Source organism: Lepidochelys kempii, chromosome 3 (genome assembly GCF_965140285.1).
Source record: "Lepidochelys kempii isolate rLepKem1 chromosome 3, rLepKem1.hap1, whole genome shotgun sequence".
In the NCBI taxonomy this organism is placed as follows: domain Eukaryota; kingdom Metazoa; phylum Chordata; order Testudines; family Cheloniidae; genus Lepidochelys; species Lepidochelys kempii.
The window spans coordinates 61,726,062-61,753,667 of NC_136382.1; the positions used below are offsets into that span (position 1 = coordinate 61,726,062).

Sequence of the window (27,606 nt, forward strand, 5' to 3'; positions counted from 1 at the left end):
GGCCACCTGCCTCTCATCAGGTCTTTGGTGGCTCAGCCCTATGGCCAAGTCACATAATGTCCAAACTCCTTCTGTGGTAACAAAAAGGTCCAAACAAGAGTCCTAACAAATCCAAGGTATGGTATTTTTCAGCCTCTCTTGGGCCAAACTAATAAATCCTTCTTCTCCAGCAGAATTCCCCACGCTGACTCCCTCCCCCAGGGACCCTGGACGTTTATCTCTGGGGTCTCCCTGCTCCCACTTACAAGTCTTATCCCAGGTAGGGTTGCCAACATTATAATTGCACAAAACCAAACACCCTTGCCCCACCTCCCTTCCCTGAGGCCCTGCCCCTTCTCTGAGGCTCTACCCCTGCTTACTTCATGTCCCCTCGTTCTCACACACTTTTCCTCACTCACTTATTTTCACTGGGCCAGGGCACGGGGCTGCAGTGTGGGAGGGAGTGAGGCTGTCAGTTAGGGGTGCAGGCTCTGGGAATGAGGGGTTTGGTGTGCAGGAGGGGGCTCTGGCTGGGGCTGAGAGATTTGGAGTGTGGGAGGGGGCTCTGGGCTGAGGCACGGGGTTGGGATGTGGGAGGGGGTACGGGCTCTCAGCTAGAGATGCTGGCTCTGGGGTGGGGATGGGGATGAGGGGTTTAGGGTGCAAGAGGAGGCTCTGGACTGAGGCTGGGGGGTTGGGGGCTCCAGCTGGGAGGTGCGGGCTCCAGGTGGCACTCACTTGCGAGCAGCAACATTTCCCTTAGCTTCCAGGCAGAGGCACAGCCAGTCAGCTCTGCCCACAGGCACCGCCCCCGCAGCTCCCATTGGCCAGGGAGCTCGGCCAATGGGAGCTGTGGAGCTGGTGCTCAGGGTAGGGGCAGTGCATGGCAACTCCGTGGCCACCCCTATGGCTAGGAGAAGGAGGGACATGTCACTGCTTCTGGGGAGCCGTGCAGAGCCAGGTAGGGAGCCTGCCAGCCCCTCACCAACTGGACTTTTAACAGCCTGGTCAGTAGTGCTGACTAGAGCCACCAGGGTCCTTTTTCAACCTAGTATTCCAATCAAAAACTGAACACCTAGCAACCCTAATCCCAGGGCTTCTCTCTTGGGAGCCTAACCTGCTTCCTGTGGGTTTCTTCTACCCATTGTAGGCTCTAACTGAGGGCTTCTCCACATAGGGATCTACTCTGATCCCTATGGGTTTCTTCTACCAGATTTCTCCTTCTTCCTCTCCTGCTGGAAGAGAGTTTTCACCTGTAGGACTCTGATCTGAAAGCCTATGCCTGCTCTCTTTTCAGAGCTTAAATGAGAGGAGCTTTGCCACTCTTACCCTCCCTAAGGGTCCTGACAGTTCTCTTGGGGTTCTCACTGTCAATTCAGAGCTTGCACCCCCAGAAGCCTACTTTACTTCCTGTAGGCACTTTCTCACATACCTTAGCTGCAGGACTTTTTCCTTCTTTCACTCTAAGCAAGTTTTCCTTTATCTTGTTCCAGCAGCCTCTTTCTAGCTCAGCTACTCTATTAGTAATGAGTTAAAGAGGTGCCACATGGAGCACCTAGCTGCTCCCAGGTGTCACTAACAGGGTCATCAAGGGCCTATTAGACTTTAATTCTCCTAAAAGGCCATTGGCCCATGACAATTTAAAAGAGCCAAACAAAACCAGCTTCATTTTCTACCTTCCCTATTTTCAGATATGTTTTTAATCTAAGGAAGCAGTCATTTAAAAAAGTTCTAAATGAAAGGAATTGGTGGGTGGGTGCTCCTAGTGAAGATCCTCAAGGCTAGGACTTGCTTCCTCTCAGCTTGCTAAGTCCTTGCTGGTGTGCATCTTGACCTGATGTAAAGCCTATTTTTATCAGGTCAGAAGTTGGTTGAGGGATATACAGTATGGGGTTATGTTTATTATCTCGGTGCAGGGCAAATTAGGCTGTTTATTGTGTATGTTTTGACCTATTTTCTACAATTAGATTTTTTCCTCTTGTAAAGCCCACTCCCAGATATAGAACGGGCACTTCCACATATAACTCTGAACACATAAGGAGGATCATTTTCAGGCATAGTACAGCATAATGCTTATGACTAACTTATTGCTTTTCCTTGTGAAATTGAATTTGTGAAGATGGAAATAAGATAATTGTCAGCTGTTGGTGATTGACTCTCTTTTCTTTCTGTAACTAGATTCTCAGTTTGATGATTAATCCTTGCAGTTTAATGACAGGCTATTGCATCAAATTTTGCAGTAAAGTGAGTGTAGCTATAGCATTCCCAAAATCCTGTAATCAGTTGGTTTATTGAAGTTGGCATTGTGCTAGAGGCTGATCAGTAAGTGCTCTTTTGGGGTGGGAGGGGAGCTAAACCTGCAGGAGCAGAAGGTATCTAAAGTCCCAGCACTTGGTTTGGAGCATGTTTGTTTGGAATCTGGTTTCTTGGTGGAAGAGGAAAGCGAAGAGCTTTCCTCGCAGAATGTTGGTTTAATGGTAGTCAGCCATTTTAGGTAAATGCTTTTATTCAAGTAGTTCAAGAGAACTTTTGCTCTTTCAATATAATCTGATTTGTGAGGTCTTCATGCTGGGGTCTCCTTGGTTAGGATATTGTGTTGCTATAATGGTTATTTAAATGCTTCCTTAGCTGAGAACGTAAATGATATGACTCTGTTTAAAACATTCATTAAAGCCTATGCCAAAATGTGTTTTATATGAAAAATGGCTTTGCTACAGAGAATGATTGGTATGTCAAGAATTTCATTTCAGGCAACATTTTTGTTATTAGAACAAGCTTCTGTTGTCTACATATTGGTTTTGTTCAGAGAGAGATAATGCAAGATAAAAAAAAACCTTTCCAGGGTTCTTATCTGCCATGCAATACTTCTATTGTAAGCATAGATAATAATAATTCTAATATTTTTTTTCATTTCCTTGGGTGCTGCCTCTTACTCACATCTTATAATGCCCCCTCATTTTGCTGCTGCTTCTCTGTAGAACTAGAAAAATAATCAAACTTCATTCTTCAGTAAGCATATATTAAAACCTTAGACTTGTGTATCTTAAAGGTGAACTATGAAGAGGGTTGTTCTTTTTAAATCCTTTTCAGAATTCCTTGATCAAATACAAAGATGACCCATATAAAGCTTGTTTTCATCATTGCTTTTTGCATAGGGAAAGCATGAAAGGGCTGAGCTGCATTTCCCTCTCTTTGCAGAAGGACCCGGCCACTTTGGAGTGGGGAGGGCAGGCAGGCTAGTTGCAGCTTAGGTGACAGCATCATGTGACCTCACCATGCAGGTCTTTTAAAGAGGCCAAGGAGAGCCCTCCTATGAACACGGGGGAAAAGCGAGACTGATCTTTCAAATTAAAGCCATAACAAACAAAGCAGAAAATGGTGGAGCAGCTTGTTCTGTTTTTTATTTTCATGTGTGTTTGGGTTTTTGGTTTTCAGTTCCTTCCCCTGAGATAGTATTGTCTTTTTACTATATTTTGTATATAGGTGACAGAGCCTTTAAGCTGTTTAAAACCAGCAAGTCCCTGCGTGGCTCAAGAGGCAGGATTGTAAGCTTTTCAGACAGGGTGTCTTTCTTTGCACTATAAGGTGGGTAGAAAGCTGGCTAGATTGTCGGGCTCAACGGGTAGTGATCAATGGCTCCATGTCTAGTTGGCAGCCGGTATCAAGTGGAGTGCCCCAAGGGTCAGTCCTGGGGCCAGTTTTGTTCAATATCTTCATACATGATCTGGAGGATGGTGTGGATTGCACTTTCAGCAAATTTGCGGATGATACTAAACTGGGAGGCGTGGTAGATACGCTGGAGGAGAGGGATAGGATACAGAAGGACCTAGACAAATTGGAGGATTGGGCCAAAAGAAATCTGATGAGGTTCAATAAGGATAAGTGCAGGGTCCTGCACTTAGGACGGAAGAACCCAATGCACAGCTACAGACTAGGGACCGAATGGCTAGGCAGCAGTTCTGCGGAAAAGGACCTAGGAGTGACAGTGGATGAGAAGCTGGATATGAGTCAACAGTGTGCCCTTGTTGCCAAGAAGGCCAATGGCATTTTGGGATGTATAAGTAGGGGCATAGCGAGCAGATCGAGGGACGTGATCGTTCCCCTCTATTCGACATTGGTGAGGCCTCATCTGGAGTACTGTGTCCAGTTTTGGGCCCCACACTACAAGAAGGATGTAGATAAATTGGAGAGAGTCCAGCGAAGGGCAACAAAAATGATTAGGGGTCTGGAACACATGACTTATGAGGAGAGGCTGAGGGAGCTGGGATTGTTTAGCCTGCAGAAGAGAAGAATGAGGGGGGATTTGATAGCTGCTTTCAACTACCTGAAAGGGGGTTCCAAAGAGGATGGCTCTAGACTGTTCTCAATGGTAGCAGATGACAGAACGAGGAGTAATGGTCTCAAGTTGCAGTGGGGGAGGTTTAGATTGGATATTAGGAAAAACTTTTTCACTAGGAGGGTGGTGAAACACTGGAATGCGTTACCTAGGGAGGTGGCAGAATCTCCTTCCTTAGAGATTTTTAAGGTCAGGCTTGACAAAGCCCTGGCTGGGATGATTTAACTGGGAATTGGTCCTGCTTCGAGCAGGGGGTTGGACTAGATGACCTTCTGGGGTCCCTTCCAACCCTGATATTCTAGGATTCTCTTTGTATTGTAGGATACCTGATATGCCCTACCATTACATACACTATGTTTACAGCACTCTGATTTCCCTAACAGCTACCACATTTTCAGAGACTCTGTGTGACTATCAACACAGGTAAAGTAGTAACACAGTAAAGTAAAGTAGTGACACAGAGCAGCTGAGGCTGTTGTACTGCACTGGAGGATGCCAGCTTTATCACTTGCATTTTTGTTTTGACTACTTAAGGAATATCTTATCCCTAGTGACCAGAAAAAAAATATATAAAATGAAAATCACTTCATTTTCCTGGAATATAACTTCTGCACGTACCAATATACTCTACCTTTCGGCAGTGGACTTAGATGCCCAGGCAAGTTACTCTCTCATGGGAGGTTTCAGAGTAGCAGCCGTGTTAGTCTGTATCCATGAAAAAGAGTGCTTGTGGCACCTTAGAGACTAACAAATTTATTTGAGCATAATGTTAGTCTCAAAGGTGCCACAAGTACTCCTTTTCTTCTCTCATGAAGATCACAAATATGCTACACTTCATGGAATTAAGACAGTCTCTCAACTCTTGTGATTGCTACCTTTGGCGAGTGATCTTTATTTTTTTCCATGTCCTAGTATGTCACAGAATATGCGGCATTGAACATATTTGTCTTACAGCAGCAGTTAGAGACCCCAACCATGATCAAGGTCCCATTGGGCTAGGCCTTTGGCATAAATAAAGGGAAGGGTAACCGCCTTTCTGTCCACAGTGCTATAAAATCCCTCCTGGCCAGAGGCAAAACCCTTTCACCTGTAAAGGGTTAAGAAGCTAAGATAACCTCGCTGGCACCTGACCAAAATGACCAATGAGGAAACAAGATACTTTCAAAGTTGGAGGCGGGGGAGAGGGGAACAAAGGGTCTGGCTGTGTGATGTTTTTGCCAGGAACAGATCAGGAATGCAGCTCAGAACTCCTGTAAAAAGTTAGTAAGTAATCTAACTAGAAATGCATTAGATTTCCTTTTGTTTAAATGGCTGGTAAAATAGCTGTGCTGAATGGAATGTATATTCCTGTTTGTGTCTTTTTGTAATTTAAGCTTTTGCCTAGAGGGATTTTCTATGTTTTGAATCCAATTACCCTGTAAGGTATTCACCATCCTGATTTTACAGAGGTGATTCTTTTACTTTAATTAAAATTCTTCTTTTAAGAACCTGATTGATTTTTCATTGTTCTTAAGATCCAAGGGTTTGGGTCTGTGTTCATCTGTACAAATTGGTGGATTTTTATCAAGCCTTCCCCAGGAAAGGGGATGTAGGGCTTGGGGTGGGGGGAGATGTCTCCAAGTGGGCTCTTTCCCTGTTCTTTGTTTAACACGCTTGGTGGTGGCAGCAGAGGGTTCAAGGACAAAGCGAATTTGGTACCTTGAGGAAGTTTTTAACCTAAGCTGGTAAGAATAAGCTTAGGGGGTCTTTCATGCAGGTCCCCACATCTGAACCCTAGAGTTCAGAGTGGGGAAGGAACTTTGACAGCCCTATACAAGCAAACTCCCAAAGCATTTGAGATCTAAAAAGATAAGACAGACAAAAGTTGGGAGGGAGACAGGCATGGGGAGGTGAAGTGACTTGCCCGAGGTCACACAGCTGGTCAGTGATACTGAGCAATGGAACCCAGGTCTCCTGTGTGCCAGTCTAGTGCCCTATCTAGTAGGCCATGCTGCCTTCCCTGATGAGTTCTAGGATCTGTTAAAAACCTCGTGTTCCCTCTAACTACCACCATGCTATATGTCCAAATGCATGCAGTCACTCTGTCTAATACACACACAGTTTTATTCACATATGCTTTTATTCTAACACCTTTCAAACTACAATGATTAAATTAGCATTAAAATATGAAAACTTACCACATCCTTATATCAAAGCCACATGTGGTACAGCTGTGGTAAGTATAGTTTTCACCCTCAGAAAATAGCTGTTATCTCAGAAATAGCAAATGATAAGTGCTATATCAAAGTCAGTGTTACCATATTATATGCAGATAGTGCTATGCATATGGTGGTGGTTTTATTGATATTATTTGTATTACTACAATGTCCATTGGTTCCAATCAGGATTGGGGCATAGTGTTTTATGCAACTCAAACAAAATAAAACATTTCTTCCTATGACAGGGTTGGGACTCACCACCACGGCACCTCCCGCTGGTGACTCCTTGGAATTAGCTCAGTCCATGTGGCGCGCCCTCCACCAGTGGTGTCCCATCCATCTTGTGCCCTCGTTGGTGTCTGGACCCACGTTGCTCCCCGCTTGGCAGCATCCTCTTCAGGACACTGCCCTCTGGCAGTGCCCCTTAGTCCACGCTCACCCCCTTCCAGGGGGGCACTTAACAGCAGTCTCCTGGTTCACCCCTGCTGCAGTGGCCAGCCACACCCCAAAGTCTAACACCTTCCCTCAGGGGTCTGGTGCAGTCTGTTATGGCCACTTCCCACAGTCAGGTGCAAGATCGGAGTGGAGGGAAGACAACCCAGGCCCACCCACTACTCTAGGTCCTGACTCAGGGACTCTCTACCAACAGCCTCCCTGCCCTCCTTTTCTCCCCTCATCTGTCCAGTCTCCCTGGGTCATTTCCCATCTGACCCCTTTGCACCCTCTAGGCCCTTCTGGTCAGGGCCGACAGCCTGGCAGGTAACAGGCTGGAGCTCTCCTAGGCTCCCCTAAGTCTGCCCAGTACTGCGCTGTCCTAGGTGCTGGTCTCCTTGCTCAGGAGACTGACCTTCCCTGCTGGAAGTCTGGGAGAGACTCCCTGCTCCTCACATGGGCAGCCTTTATATAGGGCTGAGCCCAGCCCTAATTGGCCACCTCTTGCCCAACCCTGATTGGCTCTGTAACAGGCCCTCCTTGAGTGGCTGCCACTTTGCGCAGCCCCTCTGGCCTGTCTTTACCCACTCTCACAGAGGGGGTGGGACACTTGCCCCACCACACTTCCCCAGTTACAGTGTGTTTATATGATACTAAATGTGGCAGTCCAGTAATGATAAAATCACTAGATAACATCAAACAGCCTTTTAAAAACCTGTTCCTTGCATTACATATCCAGCTACTCTTCACACAGGTTGTTAAAAGCCTTCAGAAACATTCTATTCCCATATAAGAACAGCTGGTTCTTAAAGATACATTTTAAACAACTGAATCAGAAAGAGCACAACAAGGTTGGGTCTCAGCATTTATTGTGAGTGGTTGCTTGACTCGAGCAACAAAATATCATGTTCAAAAATGAGTTGAATAGTTATCAATCTTTGTTCCCATGTCACTCCTAAGGGATACTTGTCTTGTTTCTGAATTTTCATTTGCTATTACTTGTTTTACTTTGGATATTCCTCTCAAAATTCAACTCTCGATTTTAGGGGGGGCACTGATTTGTGGTCCTGTAACTGTAGCCAACTCTTTCAGAGCATATTTTTTAAAATAAATCAGATAGGAAATATTTGATGCAAAGATATTGATAAACAAAAGTGAAGCAGTTACAAAAGAACCTTCAATGTACTGTAATGCTAATGTTTTTTTCAAAAAGTGTAAGGACATGCTCAGGAAGTCTTTTATTTTCCTCTTGCTGCTGTGGCTAAATGGAATGTGTGTTTGGTGGCAGATGGATAACTGTGAAGTGCTCTCTTTATCTACTCAGCAAGGGCAACACAGCAGCAATGGTGTAATCTGCCCAGTTCTTTTGATTTTGCTTCATCTTCGGCCTGAAGTGATCAGGGACTGGACAGGAGAGCAGCAAGCCTCTTTGCCCATTAAATCATTGTTCCTTCCGCTGAGAATTTCCAGTTGGCCTTCAGTGGCTATGATACTGATGCCTCTCTGTTGGGAGCTAACCTAAGCATATTTCCCACAGGCTCTAAAATGGCAAAGACTTTTGGTAACTACCAAACTGGAACTGGTATAAATTGTTCAGGAAGGACAGGTACGGGAGGAAAGGTGGAAGAGTTGCACTGTATGTAAGTGAGCAGTATGATTGCTGAGAGCTCCGGTATGAAACTGAAGAAAAAGCTGAGTGTCTCTGGATTAAGTTTAGAAGCATGAGCAACAAGGGTGATGTCGTGGTGGGTGTCTGCTATAGACCACCAGATCAGGAGGAGGAGGTAGATGGGGCTTTCTTCAGACAACTAACAGAAGTTTCCAGATCACAGGCCCTGGTTCTCATGGGGGACTTCAATCACCCTGACATCTGCTGGGAGAGCAATACAGCAGTGAACAGCAATCCAGGAAGTTTTTGGAGAGTGTTGGGGACAATTTCCTGGTGCAAGTGCTGGAGGAACCAACTAGGGGTTGTGCTCCTCTTGACCTGCTACTCACAAACAGGGAAGAATTGGTAGGGGAAGTAGAAGTGGGTGGCAACCTGGGCAGCAGTGACCATGAGATGGTCAAGTTCAGGATCCGGGCAAAAGGAAGAGAGGAGAACAGCAGAATATGGACCCTGGACTTCAGAAAATCAGACTTTGACTCCCTCAGTGAACTGATGGAGGATTCCCTGGGAGGCTAATATGAAGGGGGAAGGAATCCAGGAGAGCTGGCTGTATTTTAAAGAAGCCTTGTTGAGGGCGCAGGAATAAATCATCCTGATGTACGGAAAGAATAGCAAATATGGCAGGTGATCAGCTTGACTTAACAGAGAAATCTTTGGTGAGCTTAAACACAAAAAGGAAGCTTACAAGAAGTGGAAATTTGGACAGATGACAAGGGAGGAGTATAAAAATATTGCTTGAGCATGCAGGTGTGTAATTATTAGGGTGTCCTACCTTGGCCTCAATGTTTTAACTCTTCACAACTAAATTTAAGTTTAAATTGTAAATATCTTTCTTATATGACATAGTTCTTATCATAACCTTACTATAGTATTTTGTTTAAACCTCTCAGGAGTCAAGGGTTACGTGATTTAGAAAAGCCTAAACAACCTGTATATTTTAGTGGTCCATTGCTGTGGCACAATGATACTGGCATGAAGTCAAAAGCTAGAGCTATTTAATGGCAGAGTTTAGAGGAGAACCCAGGAATCCTAATGCCCAGTCTCCTACTCTAACCACTAGTCCTCTGTTATGTATTCAATGGACTTCAGTGATTGGTGTACTTATAAAAGTTTCACTATCACAGTTCTTCAAAGAGGCTTCACGATTGTTTTTCATTATATCCCTGTGTTTGCTTTCTGAAGTGCACTACTCAGTTTTCCCTGAAGCGCGTAAATGATGAAAGATGTTATTCAGTTATGGGATGTACTGGCATAGATTGTACTGACTTTCCTTTCTTCCTTATTTTCTAAAATCTTATGATTGCATTTTAAAATACCTCATTACTACTAAATAACTACTTCCTTAGCTGAATAACTGGACCTAAAATTTTTCCATTGCCATCCAAACTTTCAAACCTGTTACCTTCATACACATTACCCATTACAGTTCGATATTTGGTGATATCCAGCTGTTCAGAATCCCTTTAACTGCACATCGTTATTTAACAGTTTCTCATGGATTTTGTGAAAGGAAGATCAAAATAAGGAATCTAATTACAATGTAGAATTTATAATCCACTCTTTTTTCCGGTCCCCAGACACCGACCAGGACCAGCTAATACCAAAGTATAGGTGGGCAGTTGGCAGAACACCCATATCTCAACCAAGTCAGCTAATTGTTGGAGTAGTCTGTAGGGAGTTCGCTGAGTGAAGACTGTTACCTTGAATCAATTTTACATAAAACTTTTAGACAGTGTTACTGAGATTGACTCATTACCTCATCTTTCATTCTATATCTTCCTTCCCCCTTTTTTCCTTTCTGAATTTTATTTTTTAGATTAGTGTCTCATCTTGGTGTTGTTTAAAGTGCATCTCTGTCACAGCTGGCAACTCCATTATTGCAGCAGTCCTGCCAGTCTATGAGCAGAGTGACAATTGTATCAAACTGATTAGTGCTTCTGTGGGGTTTAAGTGATGTTAAAGTGAGACCAAAGAGTTATTTTTACCTTTGATGTGACTCAATCTAGGATTCATGTGTGTAACCCACCAGAGAGTATGTTATCGGTCTCCCTCTGTGTGGATCTCCAAAGGTGAAAGGTTAATGTATTACATCACTGTCCAGTTCTCTTCCTTTCCTTTTTGGGAAGGCGGGAGCAGAAAGAGCTGAGTGTGGTAGAAACTAAGTATTCCAAAATCATAAATAAATGTGATTGATACATTGGAACCCAACAATCTCCATTACACCCATAAGCCTCGAACCTGCCAACACCTACTCCCTCCCTTAATTTTACACCTGTGAGTATACCTCCTGGGTGAGATTCTGCACTGTGATTCTAAGGCTATGTCCACACTACGAACTGGGGGTGTGATCCCCAGCTCACATAGATATATTCGTGCTGGATCTCATCTGAGTTAGCAAGCTAAAAATAGTAGTGTAGACAGGGTAGCAGCAGCATGGGCTAGTAGCCCTGAGTACATACCCAGGGGGTTCCAGCGGGTTTGCACTAGGGGTGGCTAGCTTCTGCTGCTGCTACTTCAGCAATGCTACTATTTTTAGTGTGATAGCTCAGGTGAGAGCTAGTATGAGCTGGGAATCAACCCCCGCCCCACCCCGTCTTGTATTGTAGACATAGCCTAAAAGGTGCAGCCCAGAACTCACTCCAGCAGCTGCAGGGAGAGGAGGGGTAAGATGGCTTTGGGTCCTGATCCTGGCCTCTTCAGAGGCTCCCAATTCTTCCTGTATAATATTCTGATCCTTGTCTGTATTGATAATGCCTCACAACTTTGCATCAGCAAATTTCATTAGCGCTTTTTGTGCCAATTAAATATTACATAAGATTGGTCCCAAGAACAATCCTTGAGAAACTCCACTAGTAACCTCCCTCCAGTCTAATGGTTCACCTCCAGTCTAATAGTTCAGCACATCCCATTGCCTGCTCCCCTTTAGCAAGTTCCTTACCCATCTTACAATTATTGTATGAGTCCCCATCTTCTCATTTAACTAATAAATTCCCATAGAGGAATGCTTTACTGAAGTCCAAGTCGATTAGATTTACTGAGTTTCCCTTACCCACTTTCTTTCTCATGTTGCATTACTCCCCCTTTCCATTTGTTTCCATGAATTTAATTTATTCTTTCCTTCACAATTTGTTCTAAAGCCTTGCCCAGATCACTTTTTCCCTTTCTTAAATATAGGTGTGATGTTAGCTATTTTCCAGTCACTATATGTATGTATGTGTGTGTGTGTGTATATATATATATATGACAGTCCAGTAGCAAGGATTTTTAGAAAATCTATTTCATTTTTCAGTTCTTTCAGTATTATGGGATGGAAGTTACTTGGGCCCCTTGACTTTAAGCTCTTTAATTTTTTTCCTCCTCAAATCTGCTAATTTCCATTTGTGTACACTCTTTTTTCCAGCATTCATTCCATGTTCCATCTTAGCATCCTTACTGAAAACTGAGGCAAAGTACCCATTTAGTTTGTGGGCCACACCTAGATTATCTTTACTCTCCTTCCCATTCTCACTGCATAGCTGCCAAGTCTCATTCTTCTTTAGTTTCTTTTTATTTATATAACTAAAACCCCTCTCATTTTAATTTCCTTAACAAGAGCTAATTCAGCTTGACTTGTAGAAATTCTCACTTTATTCCTACATTTTCTAACTTCCAAGGTGTAGCTTTCTTTGCTGATCCCTCCTTTTTCCCCATTCCCTGTAGGCTCTCTGCTTACTCCAAACAACTTTTTTGAGGCAGTTATTCATGCAGTTGGATCTGGAAGCTCTCTACAAGTTTTTCCCCTTGCTTTGGATGCAAATTGCCAATCGTTTTTGTATAATTGATTTTAAAAAATTCTAAGCCTCCTCCACATTCAAGTCCTTCAGCTCTTCAATCCAGTTTACTCCTTTAAATAATTCCTTTAGCTTCCCAAAATCTGCCTACCCCACACCATCCCTGAAAAGTTGAAGAAGCTCAGAAAGGGCCAACTAGTGTGATAGGCCCCACATGAGGGAATTAGGCTGGATAACCAACCCCTGATTGGAGAATGAAGCTCACCTGAACAGATACGGGCTGGGCTAGGATAAAGCCAAGAAGCTGGCAACAGAAAAAGTGGTAGTGAGGAAGTCTGTAGCCATCCTCTGCAGTAGAGAGGGAAGAAGGGAACATTAGAGAGGGAAGGAGGGAACCCAGGAAAAGAGTAGGACCCTGGGAGCCTGGCCCTGAGGCAAAGACATACCCTGAAGAAAGAAGAGTGGAGAAGAAAGCCTCTGAGAGGTGAGTAGGAAGCAGCCCAGGGAGTGAGCAGCAAAGTTGAGGATTGAACAGACCTTGGCTGCATATTGTAGGGTCCCTGGGCTGGAACCTGGAATAGTGGGTGGGCCCAGATTCCTGGTATCCTGATGAAGTGGCATTGCCTGGACATTGGGTCCAGGCAGACTTTATACTCTAGAATGGGACAACACATAATGACCTGGCCAGAGGGCCGAGTCACAAAGAGGAAAGCACCCTGTGATGATGCCCTATTGAAATAAAAATACCTCATAGTTGACAAACTGGTTTTGGTTATCCTTCCACTTAATTTAAACTGAATCAGCTCATGCTCACTCAATCCAAGGTTATTTCTGGTGCCTAGCTCTTCCATGATGTCCTTACTACTTACCAAAACCAAGTCTAAAAGTGCATTGCCTCTTGTTAGTTCAGTGACTATTTCATGAAGAATCTGTCATCAATCACACTGAGGAATAACTGGGCCCTACTAGCATTTATGCTCCAGTCTAGATCTGGGAAGTTAGTCTCCCTTTATGACAGAATTCCCAGTAGTATTTCTCTCTAGTAATATTAAAGAGATCTCTATCCATATCCAAGTCTGACCTTGGGGTTCTATATTACTATCACTTCTTTATTTCTTCTTTTTTTATTATTATTTTATCCTGTTGAGTTCTAGGTTCTTCGGGACAGGGCCTGTTTCTGTGTAATACTTGGTGTATTTTGGGTGCCCAGAATTTGGAGAGAAACAAATTGCAAAGGTGGGTATAGGGATATCTTTATTGGTCGTTAACAGTAAGACGTTCCCAGGCAATGTTAGCTTGGTACTTTATCTCCAGCTGGTTCTTTGCACAGCCCATCCAAAACTAGGCCATTAAATTAATAATGGTAAATAAAAATAAACAAAAGAAACCTACTCCCAAAGAGGCTCTGAATACACATGCTACATCGTCACATAGAGCAATTGCAAAACTCCTTGTGAATTATCGAATATCCTTTTAAAATGACAACTTTTGATGTCAAAAACAAATTTATTTTTTCCTCCCAAGACTTCTTTGCTCATCTTATTCTCTCACATTAAGACTCTTCCTCCCCACACACTCACTTTTAACTCTTCAGTACAGAGGCATAAATTTTCTGCTGAAACTTGCGGGCTTTTTTGTGAAAAATGAAGATTTGGTGACACTGAAACACTTTCCAAATTCATGTTGGTTTTACCAAATTTGTATAATTAAAAAAATCTGAAAAAATCAAAATGTTTCTTGGTGCTAATGGGGCAGGTTCATGTGGTGGAACGCTGATTCTGGGCTCGGGAAACAAGCACAGACTGGTGGGACCGCATAGTGTTGCAGATTTGGGACGATTCCCAGTGGCTGCGAAACTTTCGCATGCGTATGGGCACTTTCATGGAACTTTAACTTGCTTTCCCCCGCCCTGAGGCGCAAGAATACCAAGATGAGGGCAGCCCTCACAGTTGAGAAGTGAGTGGCAATAGCCTTGTGGAAGCTTGCAATGCCAAACAGCTACCGGTCAGTCAGGAACCAATTTGGAGTGGGCAAATCTACTGTTGGGGCTGCTGTGATGCAAGTAGCCAACGCAATCAAAGATCTGCTGATATCAAGGATAGTGACCTGGGAAATGTGCAGGCCATAGTGGATGGCTTTGCTGCAATGGGATTCCCTAACTGAGGTGGGGCCATAGACGGAACCCACATCCCTATCTTGGCACCTGAGCACCAAGCTGGCGAGTACATAAACCACAAGGGGTACTTTTCAATAGTGCTGCAAGCACTGGTGGATCACAAGGGACATTTCACCAACATCAATGTGGGATGGCCGAGAAAGGTACATGACGCTCGCATCTTCAGGAACTCTGGTCTGTTTCAAAAGCTGCAGGAAGGGACTTTATTCCCAGACCAGAACATAACCATTGGGGATGTTGAAATGCCTATAGTTAGCCTTGGGGACCCAGCCTACCCCTTAATGCCGTGGCTCATGAAGCCGTACACAGGCAGTCTGGACAGTAGGCAGGAGCTGTTCGACTACAGGCTGAGCAAGTGCAGAATGGTGGTAGAATGTGTATTTGGACATTTAAAAGCGCCCTGGCGCAGTTTACTGACTCAGTTAGACCTCAGTGAAACCAATATTCCCACTGTTATTACTGCTTGCTGTGTGCTCCACAATATCTGTGAGAGTAAGGGGGAGACGTTTATGGTAGGTTGGGAAGTTGAGGCAAATCGCCTGGCTGCTGGTTATGCATAGCTAGACACCGGGGCGGTTAGAAGAGCACAGGATGGCGCGATGTGCATCAGAGAAGCTTTGAAAACCAGTTTCATGACTGGCTAGGCTACGGTGTGAAAGTTCTGTTTGTTTCTCCTTGATGAAACCCCCCGCCCCTTGGTTCACTCTACTTCACCATCCCCTCCTCCCTTCGATAACCGCCTGAAGAGGCAATAAAGTCGTTGTTACTTCACATTCATGCATTCTTTATTAATTCATCACACAAATAGGGGGATAACTACCAAGGTAGCCCAGGAGGGGTGGTGGAGGAAGGAAGGACAAGGCCACACAGCACTTTAAAACTTTAAAACTTATTGAATGCCAGCCTTCTGTTGCTTGGGCAATCCTCTGCGGTGGAGTGGCTGGGTGACCGGAGGCCCCCGCATCCCATTCTTGGGCATCTGGGTGCGGAGGCTATGGAACTTGGCGAGGAGGGCAGTTGGTTACACAGGGGCTGTAGCAGCGGTCGGTGCTCCTGCTGCCTTTCCTGCAGCTCAGTCATACACTGGAGCATATTGGTTTGATCCTCCAGCAGCCTCAGCATGGAGTCCTGCCTCCTCTCATCACACTGCCGCCACCTTTCAGCTTCAGCCCACCCTTCAGCCCGCCACTGACTCTCTTCAGCCCGCCACCTCTCCTCCCGGTCATTTTGTGCTTTCCTGCACTCTAACATTGTCTGCCTCCACACATTCGTCTGTGCTTTGTCAGTGTGGGAGGACAGCATGAGCTCAGAGAACATTTCATCACGAGTGCGTTTTTTTCACCTTCTGATCTTCGCTAGCCTCTGGGAAGGAGAAGATCCTGTGATCCTTGAAACACATGCAGCTGGTGGAGAAAAAAAAAAGGACAGTGGTATTTAAAAAGACACAATTTATAGAACAATGGGTACACTCTTTCACGGTAAACCTTGCTGTTAACATTACATACTTAGCACATGTGCTTTCATTCCAAGGTCGCATTTTGCCTCCCCCCAGCGCGTGGCTAGCCCCTCCACCCTCCCCGTGGCTAACAGCGGGGAACATTTGTGTTCAGCCACAGGCAAACAGCCCAGCAGGAACGGGCACCTCTGAATGTCCCCTTAAGAAAAGCACCCTATTTCAACCAGCTGACCATGAATGATATCACTCTCCTGAGGATAACACAGAGAGATAAAGAACAGATGTTGTTTGAACGCCAGCAAACATACACTGCAATGCTTTGTTCAACAATGATTTCCGAGTATGTGCTACTGGCCTGGAGTGGTAAAGTGTCCTACAATGGTGGATCGAATAAGGCTGCCCTCCCCAGAAACCTTTTGCAAATGCTTTGGGAGTAAATCCAGGAGAGCCGCGAATGCCAGGGCAAATTAATCATTAAACATGCTTGCTTTTAAACCATGTATAGTATTTTAAAAGTTACACTCACCAGAGGTCCCTTCTCTGCCTGGCAGGTCCGGGAGGCAGCCTTGGGTGGGTTTGGGGGGTACTGGCTCCAGGTCCAAGGTGAGAAACAGTTCCTGGCTGTCGGGAAAACAGGTTTCTCTGCTTGCTTGCTGTGAGCTATCTACAACCTCATCATCATCTTCCTCGTCCCCAAAACCTGCTTCCCTGTTGCCTCCATCTCCATTGATGGAGTCAAACAATACGGCTGGGGTAGTGGTGGCTGAACCCCCTAAAATGGCATGCAGCTCATCATAGAAGTGGCATGTTTTGGGCTCTGACCTGGAGCGGCCATTCGCCTCTCTGGTTTTCTGATAGGCTTGCCTCAGCTCCTTAAGTTTCACGTGGCACTGCTTTGGGTCCCTGTTATGGCCTCTGTCCTTCATGCCCTGGGAGATTTGGACAAATGTTTTGGCATTTTGAAAACTGGAACGGAGTTCTGATAGCACAGATTCCTCTCCCCATACAGCGATCAGATCCCGTACCTCCTGTTCGGTCCATGCTGGAGCTCTTTTGCAATTCTGGGACTCCATCATGGTCCCCTCTGCTGATGAGCTCTGCATGGTCCCCTCTGCTGATGAGCTCTGCATAGTCACCTGCAGCTTGCCATGCTGGCCAAACAGGAAATTGAAATTCAAAAGTTCGCGGGCCTTTTCCTGTCTACCTGGCCAGTGCATCTGAGTTGAGAGTGCTGTCCAGAGCGGTCACAATGGAGCACTCTGGGATAGCTCACGGAGGCCAATACCATCTAATTGTGTCCACAGTACCCCAAATTCGACCCAGCAAGGCCGATTTCAGCGCTAATCCCCTTGTCGGGGGTGGAGTAAGGAAATCGATTTTAAGAGCCCTTTAAGTTGAAAAAAGGGCTTCATCGTGTGGACGGGTGCAGGGTTAAATCGATTTAACGCTGCTAAATTCGACCTTAACTCCTAGTGTAGACCAGAGCTAAGTTTCACTGACAGTTAATGGAACTTGTGCTCTCAAGTCACTTGGGTGCTTTTGAAAACTGTATCTTTAGGCCCTAGTTCAGCAAAGCATTAAAAGAGATCCTTAACTTTACATTGAAGTTGATCTTGTGCTTACGTCCAGTTAAAGTTAAGCATATGCTTGTGTTCTGCTGAATCAAGGCCTACAATGAGAAAGTTCACTGTGTCAAAGAGAGTCACAGCCAGTGGTGAGCTGGAGCTGGTTCGCACCGATTCGCTAGAACCGGTTGTTAAATTTAAAAGCCCTTTTAGAACCAGTTGTTCCACGAGGGACAACCGGTTCTAAAAGGGCTTCTAAATTTAACCGGCCAAAAATGGCGCCTTAGGCGCCGACTCCATGGGTGCTCCAGCCCTAAAGCACCCAAGGGGAAAATTTGGTAGGTGCAGAGCAGGAAGCTGGGCCAGGCTGAGAAGCAGGTGGCGGCTTCCCGCTCAGGCCCAGGGAAGCGGAGGTGAGCTGGGGTGGGGGGACACAGGGAGGGCTGCCTGCGTCACAGCTGGTAACCTGGGGAGGGGGGCGTGCAGGGAAACCACTCTCCGCCCCAGCTCACCTCCACCACCCTCGGCCTGAGCGGGAAGCCACCGCCTGCTTCTCAGCCCTCCCAGGCTTCCTGCCAAACAGCTGATTCGCGGTAAGCCAGAGGAGGGGGCGGAGAAGCAGAGCAGGGCAGCGCATTTAGCGGAGGAGGCAGAGCGGAGGTGAGGTGATCTGGGGCCGAGCGCGGGGTGGGGAGCTGCCAATGGGTGCTCTGCACCCACCAAATTTTCCCCGTGGGTGCTCCAGCCCCAGAGCACCCAAGGAGTCGGCTCCCCCTGCTCCCCCCATAGCTATGCTCCCTCGCCCCTGGGAGCCAGAGGGACCTGCCGGATGCTTTCTGGGAGCTACCCCAGGTAAGCACCTCCGGGACTCCCCACCTCGCCCCCCGGCAGGTGCCTCTGGCTCTTAGGGGTGGGCACCCACTACGGTGGCCCATGAGACCCTCCTGCCCGGTTCTGGGGGCAGACAGGGAGGGGGGTGGATGGGGCAGGGGTCTTGGGGTGGGGGGGATGCATCAAGGAACACGGGGGGTTGGATGGGGCAGGAGTCCCAGGGGCAGGGGTGGGCAACGACCCCCTCGTGGTGTGAGGAGGGAACCCGTTGTTAAGATTTTGGCAGCTCATCACTGTTCACTTTTCAGGCCCAGTGCAGGATTGCTGTGGACTAACCATCACAAGTCAGCAGAATAGTATGTACCAAAATAAAGCCAGTTTACTCATTATACATCATGTATAAAAAGCATGCTTTCCAGGTTTCTCACTAAAGTTTTAACAATGACTTAGAAAAAAGAGTTTAAGACTATGATTGATCTGTGTGAGTACACCTTTGCACTCTCACAATCTATCTTGAGGATGAAAGAGATGGCTGGAAGTTGATGCTAGAAAACTTCAAACTAGAAAAAAAGGAATGCAATTTTAACAGTTCTCACTGGAACAGATTATCAACAGATGTGATGGTTCAAGCCTTCAAAACCACTTGAAGTCTTTCAATCAAGACTGGATGTGTTTCTAGTGAGTATACGCTAGTTCCACCACAAGTTATTGGGCTTGGAAAGATTATATTTTTATTTGTAAATGTTGATTTCACTGTACACACACACAGGGACAAAAATATTTCCAACAATAATTAATTAAAATGTAGATAGGCAAAGTAAGAAAAATGCTTCTTGAGAACTTAGCGTTTGAGTGGAGGATATTTACTTTGTATATTTTGATATGTGATGTTGACAATTTGTGTTTTAATGGTTCTAAAACTAACTTTTGGAATCGCAACCTCTACTGTCATTAAAGAATGTTGGACCTCCCCTGTTGGCTGTACCCCATAATTTCCTACCATTGTGAAAAATAAAGATTAAAAACTGAAAATGCTTTAAAATAAACATTATCTGTAAAACTTATATTAAAAAAATAAAATTCTGCCAAGCCTGATATAACAGCAGCGGCAAACGGTGGAACATGATCCCATTGAGAAGTATTTCTTTTTATCGGCAAAGACTGTTGGCTACAGAATGTTGTTACACTAAGTGTGTGTCTAAATAGAGTGTTACAAAACCACTAAGACTATAAAAAAAGATAAGCACATTAATAAATAAACCATATAGTAGTGCACACCTTGGAAAAGTCAATCTGATAACAGCTAACTATAAATAAACTCCATCTTTTCCTCCAGCACATGTATGGATGTGAAATTACAGGTGCAGGAAGATAAATAGGAAACACAGCTGCACCTGTGATCTTTGAGCCTTTTATTATTATGGGATAGCTGAACAATCTAAATGGACTATGTAACATTTACTTTGACAACTGCAACCCTAGGAACTGGTTGTCAGGCTTAGGTTGCAATTGGAGCCTAGAACTTCTAAGCTGTCGTATTGCAAGTTCACTCAATGCCTCCTAGGGCAGCCCCATTAGCTGCTAGCAAGAACCCATCCCAAGCAGCCACACAATATGTATGACCCTTGCTTCCATCTGTTTACCTTCATCATTGACATTTGTGTCTTTTATTCTTTATCTCTTTCCCCTCCATTACGGTTCATTAATTCCAGCTAGGAGGATGCCCAAGTGGTTCTTTGCATGTATAATGAAAGTGCCGTGGCTTAATAAGTTCTGCTATCTCAGGGCCCAATTCTGTCATTTACAACATGCAGGCAAATTTTAGTGGGGCTCCATGCTGGTGCATTTTGCAAATTGTAGGATAGGGGCTACACTTGCACATTTAGCAGACACTTTAATGAAGCCCAGCTTCTGCAAGCTTGTGAAATTAATACTCGAAGTGCTAGTTTTCATTATAGTTACTGCTTGACACTTAGTTTGATTGCTATGAAAAAAGGTCACATCTGCCAACCGTAATCACATACTCAAATTTGGGATACCCTATATATTTCCTGCTAAATAGAGAGACTACAGAATCGGCAGGGGGAAGGGGAGATTAGAAGAGAGCTTGCTTTTGTCACTACTTGGTGGAAGAAAGTATGATTGGCCTTCTCAGTAATTGGAATGTTGTAAACTAGGACCCAGATCCTGCAATGTCATGGGCACAGGTGTCTGCTCACTTGCTTCTCACGGCATGATTATGGCCTACAATGTAATTGGAAACAGACAATTGAAAATTGTTTTTCTTTCAGATTCAACTGTTTGTAAAGACAGGGCCAAATTCGGTGCTGATTTTTTCACTCTTGCTACCACATTTTTGCCACTGGGATTACACGGCTTTAAACAAAGCGAAGAACATGGGTTCTAGTACATCATTTTCTATTTGGATTCTTTAGTGGATGCTTTGGATAAAGTTGCCTAACTTCAGAAACAGTAGTAATAATTAGTAAGGTATTAAGAAAGCATGAGGGTTTAGCTGGGAGGATGAATATGTTTAAGTTCTTCCCTCTTTCACTCAGTCAAGAGGTGAGCCTGAGTCTGCAGCAGGAATGTCCTATCAGAATTAATATATGTAAGCAATGACAGGGTTAGGATTTTCTATTTAGTGTATGCACAGTTTGAAAGTGCTAAGCGGAGTGCCTTACCACACACAAGTAGGTATATATTAGTGCAAACACACCTCTGAGTATGGAACTATACTTATGAAAGGACTCTTTAAAAGGCAAACTGTCCAGATAAAAATGTCACACCCCATTTGACTGTTTTGTATGGCTCTGCACTTTACGACTGTACACTTGGACTGTAAACATTTTGGGGGAAGATGCCCTCAGACGATTTTCAGTTCATTTACCCATAGCACAGTCCTGTGTGACGCTATCAGTAAGATGGTATGCCATGAGTAAGCATGTAAATATAATAATGTATTAAGCAAACAAAAGAAATAGTGCTACAGGAATCATGTTGGTTGTCCATCTGTTCTGTGTTATAGATTTCTCCATCCTTCAGGAAGGATTTTGGTTAATCGCTCCTGTTTTGATTTTGGTCATTAGAATTTGTGTGCATTTGTTTTATTTGCAAGATACCACATATACTTAACATTAAATGTGCTAGGGAAGGATGACTACTTTTGTTTTCTCTGGGCATCAGTTAACCCCTTTCCTGCTAACGATATGAAGAAAGTGTTATTTTCAAACAGCCCTCCTTCTCCTTCTCCTTCATGTTAGAGAGTGGAATTCACTGCTCCATTTTCAAATTGCTGACTCATGCTCATCAGCTGGAGGATGTGACTATGTCGTTTCCAAACATGTCTCTACCCTCCTGAAGGAAGCATCAACTTGAATTTCCGTTTCTGACTGTGCTGAGAGAAGGGCCTGAGTCCCTTGATTATTTAAGGTTTGCCTTTGCTAGTCAGCCAGAAGATACTGCAGAACCAGAGCAATTTTGAAAGCCTCTCTTTTCCTGTGCACCAAGGTTATAGTTTTGAAAAGTGCCCAAGTGATTTAGGAGCTGGAGTCCAATGACTGTCAATGGGACACTGGCTCCTAAATCACTTAAGGGCATTTGAAAATTTTAGCCACAGCACATGAACAAATCTATATAATATAATCATCCAAGGGATTTTATTTTAGTGCTCTCTGACACTTCATTTGCTGACTTTCTAACTGTTTTATAAAGAAAGTATAAAACTTGGAGTTTGGGGGGATCTCTCTGAAACTCGTTTCAGCATGCTCTCCTAACAAACTCTTTTTTTAGGCATAGCAAAGCTAACTTATAGACATAGGGAAAGCTTCTGTCTTAAAAAAGGCAAATCTAGATGCCTAGCTAAAAAGCAGATTTCGTCTGCTTAATGCAAACATTTATCAAATAACATGCAAGTATAGCCCAGGTAAAGTCAGTATAATGATGGGGTATGGCCAGGAGCCAATCCTGCTACAAGTGAAATTAATGGAAGTCCCATTGACATCAAGAGGAGCTGGATCAGGACTATAAATAGTCATAGAGACATGCAGGAAACTTAATATTTGGTTTTTTTCTTGGGTACTTTATCTATCCTACCCTCGCTTTCCAGTACTCCACCTAGTTTCTCCTTTCCTCATTGATTATTCAGTACTTCCACATTGGCGCTTCCCACAAAATACAGTTAGGCATGATGTCCGCACCATGGAGCCTACCTCTAAGGCCACAGCCCTGCACTGAGACCTCCGCATGTGCAGAGCCCTATTTATTCCAGTGGGTGGCATTGTTTGGGCACAGAGATCCACTTAGTCATGTGCTTACTGTCCGAGTCAATTGAGCTACTATAATAAACTAGTATAATGGTCAGATTTCATTGATGTGGAATTCTGTTTTTAAAAATCTTGGGTGAGGTACTCTGTTCTTGGGGGGGTTATTAGCTTTTACAGAAGTGCATTTTAAGAGGGTTTTGAATGAAGTGGGAGTGGGTGTTTTGCACGTAAGGGTAAGGAATATGTTCCAAGAAAAAAGGGATGGCAAAGAAGAATAAAGAGAAGCAAGAATATGAGCAGTATACAAACCAGGTTTGGAGGAGGGCATGCTGGGAGGACCAGCAACATCAGGAGGGACTTCTCTAGACACAATACCATGCAAAATTCACAGAGCACTGCTGCTGCAGATCAAAAGTTAAGAAGAAAAATTTTCAGTAAAGACCTGTCAAAATTGACACCAGCAACATGCTGTTTTTAAAAAGCTACCCCCAACAGCTGTATTGGTAATGAATGACTTGAGCTGAGATGCTACTGTAGAAGTTTCTGTCACATTAACCAGATGATACTCATTGGCTGTGGCAGGTGTTGTTGAAACTGACAAATCTATTCTAGCTATTCTGTCAATTTTACCTTCCCTTTCCCCTTAAGTGTTCCATTTGCATTTTCATCACTGTCACAGTGATCGTCAAATACAGATCATCTTTATCAATTACACTCTTAGCCAAAACCTCACGTTGTCTGGCATTCAGGACCCCTTTTGTTTAGAACCACATGAGACTCACCACTGACTAAAACTATATTTGCTGTCTAACTTTCTTCTACACAGTGTTGTGCTGGAGAGAATAAACTGATGTGTCTATTAGAGCTGCTTTATTGAATCTGGATTGGAAATGTTCAATATTGGGTTTGTTAAAACTAATTATAAGATGTCTATTTTTGAGTGTTTTTCTGCCGCATTTACAATACATTGGATTCATAGATGCATAGATTAAGCTTTGATGACTAAGGAACTGGCAGGAAGAATAGATTCTTCAACAATATCATGCTTCAAAAAACCTGGTTAAATAAATTTGTCTTTGATTCAGTTTCCATCTTTTTGTAAGGCCTTGCTTTTAACCAGTTTTCCAGCTGTTTTCGCTAAGATACAAAGAGGTCAAGTGACTTAGGGCTAGATTCAAAAGGGAATTAGGCTGAGTGTTGCAACACCGAACTTTGAGGTGCCCAGCTCAGGTGGAACTTACTGCTCTGAGTTAGACACCTTGGCTCTCAATAAAAAATCCATGGAGAGAGTTAGGCACTTAAAAAAAGGTAGAGAACGTGGCTACCGCCTGTGAATCCCTGAGTGGGGAGCTTAGGGTGACCAGACAACAAGTGTGAAAAATCGGGACAGGGGTTGGGGGGTGGGTAATAGGAGCCTATATTAGAAAAAGACCCAAAAATCGTGACTGTGCCTATAAAATCGGGACATCTGGTCACCCTAGGGGAGCTACCTAAGCTAGACAGTAGGAAATGCTGAGGAGAGGGATGTGGCCTAAGCCTTGCCCTTCAAAGGGAGTTAGGCTACTAAGTCTGGACTGGAGGGATGTGCCATCATCAACTCAGGATTCAAAACCATGAATCCTCTCCTGGAGTTAACCAGCTGAAGCAGGTTGGTCCTTTCTTAAGGAAAGTTGAGGAGGAGGAGGTGGTTGCTGGTTGCCCCCCCTTTTAGCCAATATTCCAGTGGTTAGACCACTCATTGAGGATGTGGGAGATCTAAGTTCACATCACCATTTTACCTGATGTGGGATGAGGAGTAGTTCTCCCTACTCCCACATGAGTACCCTAACCACTGGGCTATGTCTCTCAAGCTCTCCTGTTGAAGCTGTTCCACTTTGTATAAATCATGAACCATTCATTGGAGCAGAGACTGGAGCCTGGGTATCCCACAGCCCAGATGAGCATGCCAACTACTTGGCTATAGAGTCAATATTTCTCTCTGGCCCAGTACATATTTCAGTGTTTATACATCATGGAATATTTTTCAACTGGAGAGACTGAGAGAGTGCCACCCCAGAATACCTCATAGCACAGTGGTTAGGGCAACCATGTGGGAAGTGTGAGACCTGGATTCAATTCCCTGCTCCTCTCAGGCAATGTGGGGAATTGAATCCAGGTCTCCCATATCCTGGGTGAGTGCTCTCACTGCTGGACAAAAGGGGACTGCTACCACCTCTTCCTTTTCTGGCAGCTGTTTCTCTTACGGGACCCAGTTTGATAGCCATGCCCTCAGGCAATTTCTGTGTCACCTGGAGTGCCTAGGGAACTTTAGTAGGGGGAATTTAGGCACCTACAGTCTTAGACTGAGCAGGAGTTTTGAGAATGCCAGTAAAATAGGTGAGATTTGAGTCATGGCTTTCTCAATTCTGAGTCCTTTCTGCTGGCCACTCACTATTGAGGGTTACTGAATTATACAATATTTTACATGATAAATGCAAGCACTGCACTAAATTGGCATATTTGACATCCTTATTAGCAGGAGTTAATTAGACCATAGTTTCCATGTCCAGAAAATGGACAGAATAGCATCCAAACACGGATTTAAGTATCTCGTAAGATTATGACTAATGAAGGTTCCATATATTGTTCTGCACTGGTGTTTTAGCTGAAGTATTAACAGCACTAAAAATGATGTATGCTGCTTTCCCCTAGTCCCTGGAAGGTCATTACCTAAGGTCACGCTTTATAAGATAACTTGCTATTTAGGTTTTAAGTGCTTTAGAGTAGAGAGCATTTAGTACTGTTTATACACAGCCTGTTCTCAGTTGGCCCCTAGGTGCTGCGATGATGAACATAATAAATAATCATATTTAAAATAGGTCAACAGAAGCAGAGGCCATTTAAAATAGGCAAGCAGAAGCAGATGCCAACTATCTTAAGGCTATGCAAGCCATGTGACTAGTCAGGCTTCATGGCAAACAGTACTATCACAATTTCAAGGACTTTTGCAAAACAAGTGGCTTTTAGGAGCAGTTTTGTGCACAGTATTATGAAAAATCTGAGTATGATTTTTGGCATTTGTCATTCCACTCAGGACCACAGAAAAAGACTTAAACATGTCTTCCGACAACTAGCTTTCCTTTACTTGAGATACATAGCCATCTTGTATCCCTTAGCTGGTGATGCCCAGCCATCTGCTATTCCAGGATGTTCCCAGAAGTGAATGAGAGTCGGAAGCTGGGGAGGGGGATGGGCATACAGCTTTGCTACATCGCTCTTGGGATGAGGAATAGGAACTGAGAACTTCTGATGATTGCAGCTTGTATTCGAGCGTGAATGCCAAAATTCTGTGGAAATGACCACATAGCATGAGCCCCATTGAACAATCTTTTTTTTTTAACTAGAAAAAAAGATACACCAGAATAAGGAAACAAAAATCAGAATTAGGAATATTAGTCCTCACTGTCATCCATACAGACACTGAAGCATAACATTTTCTCTACCCGTGCAGCTGTTACATATTGTTGTATCTGACTCTTGTTTGAGTCACTGGAAGAATTATGAATTTTAATTTATATTGAACTGGCAGAATAGACATAAGCAGGACATGTATATTTAATCACCACCTACAATCCCATTTACTTGCTACCTCATTTTATGTTATCTCTTTGCTGTTTGACTTGGTGTTGTTAGTGCAGGCAGCATAAGGCCTCTTGCTTTAACTGACTCAGTGAGTGCTGCAAATATTTGCTGAATAGGTGCAACCCCCTAGTGCACAACTAACCCCTAAAGATGCCTCTTGTGTATTTTTCATGTCATTATTTGTAGTGATAATGATAAAATATACATGCAGTGACCTACCTTGCCCCAAGCCAGTACTATACTCAGACAGAAGCTAGAGCTCAGCTGTGAGCCTTGCTTAGTATCTGGGAAGGAAAATAAAGAGAGTGTAAAGACCTCCCCCTCCCCGACCTTCCCCCTCCCCGTTCCCCTGCACAGGCTACTCCTGTCAGCAGATCATGTGTGAGGATGGCAGGGAGTGGGTGTAGCCTTGGCTGGTGTGCTGGGGAGCAAAACCAACGCAGCTGAGTCAGCATGGAGGGGGAAGAAAGCTACACCAGGAAAGGGTATGATGTAGTTCATGTTTCCCTGAGGGCAAGGGGAAAACTGGGGATCAAACCGTGACAGATTCCCTGCCCTGCTCCTGAGCCATGCCTAGAATTGCTAATTTTAGTTGGATGTATTCCTGGAGGTTTCATCAAATGACAGAATCTTTAATTAAAGATCAATCTTTAATTCCTGGAGACTACAGGACAATCCTGGAGGCTTGGCAACACTAGCATCCCAGCTACATGCCCTTCCTTACTCATGGAGGGTTGCAAGGTGCCAGTCTAACACTATAGAGCCGCTCACTACAACTTCTTGGCTCACTAATGTTTTGAGATGACCCATTTTCAGCATTCTTTAACACCATTGTAGTTTTTAAGGTCAAAGGGGACCATGCAATTATCTAGTCTGATCTTCTGCATAGCACAGATCAAAGAATTACACCAAGTGGTTCCTGTACCAAACCTACAACAAATCCATGATATGCTGGTACTATAATCAAGGCAGGTGGATTTTATTTTGCCTCATTTCAAAGCCACTTGAACAATGTGGGTTTCAAAGTTCTGAACTGGAACATTATTGGGTCCATTTTCTGCTTAGGAGAGTCTGTCCTGAAAAAAGTCCAGTGAAAAAACAGTGAAAATGTAGCCAAGAGCAGTGAAAAATAAACATAGAGAAATTCTGGCTGGGATAAGGGAGCAGAGCAATACTTGGAGCAATTATCTCACTTCAGTTGAGTTCCTGTCATATTCTTGAATTAGTTCACCCATCGAACCGAATGTGCTCAATTACAAGTGTTCTCTTATTTTAATTTTTCTTTTGCCTTTCTGGAAACTTAATCCA

The 27,606-nt window shown here is 44.2% G+C and overlaps 1 long non-coding RNA gene across 1 annotated transcript; it reads right to left on the bottom strand.

Moving 5' to 3' along the window:
• Positions 1–16,575: 16,575 nt before the first annotated feature.
• Positions 16,576–26,577, bottom strand: LOC140908166 (uncharacterized). The gene is made up of 3 exons (XR_012157790.1): positions 26,518–26,577; positions 22,987–23,078; positions 16,576–16,637 (listed from the first exon to the last, which is right to left on the bottom strand). It is a non-coding gene; the product is annotated as an uncharacterized LOC140908166 (long non-coding RNA).
• Positions 26,578–27,606: the final 1,029 nt, after the last annotated feature.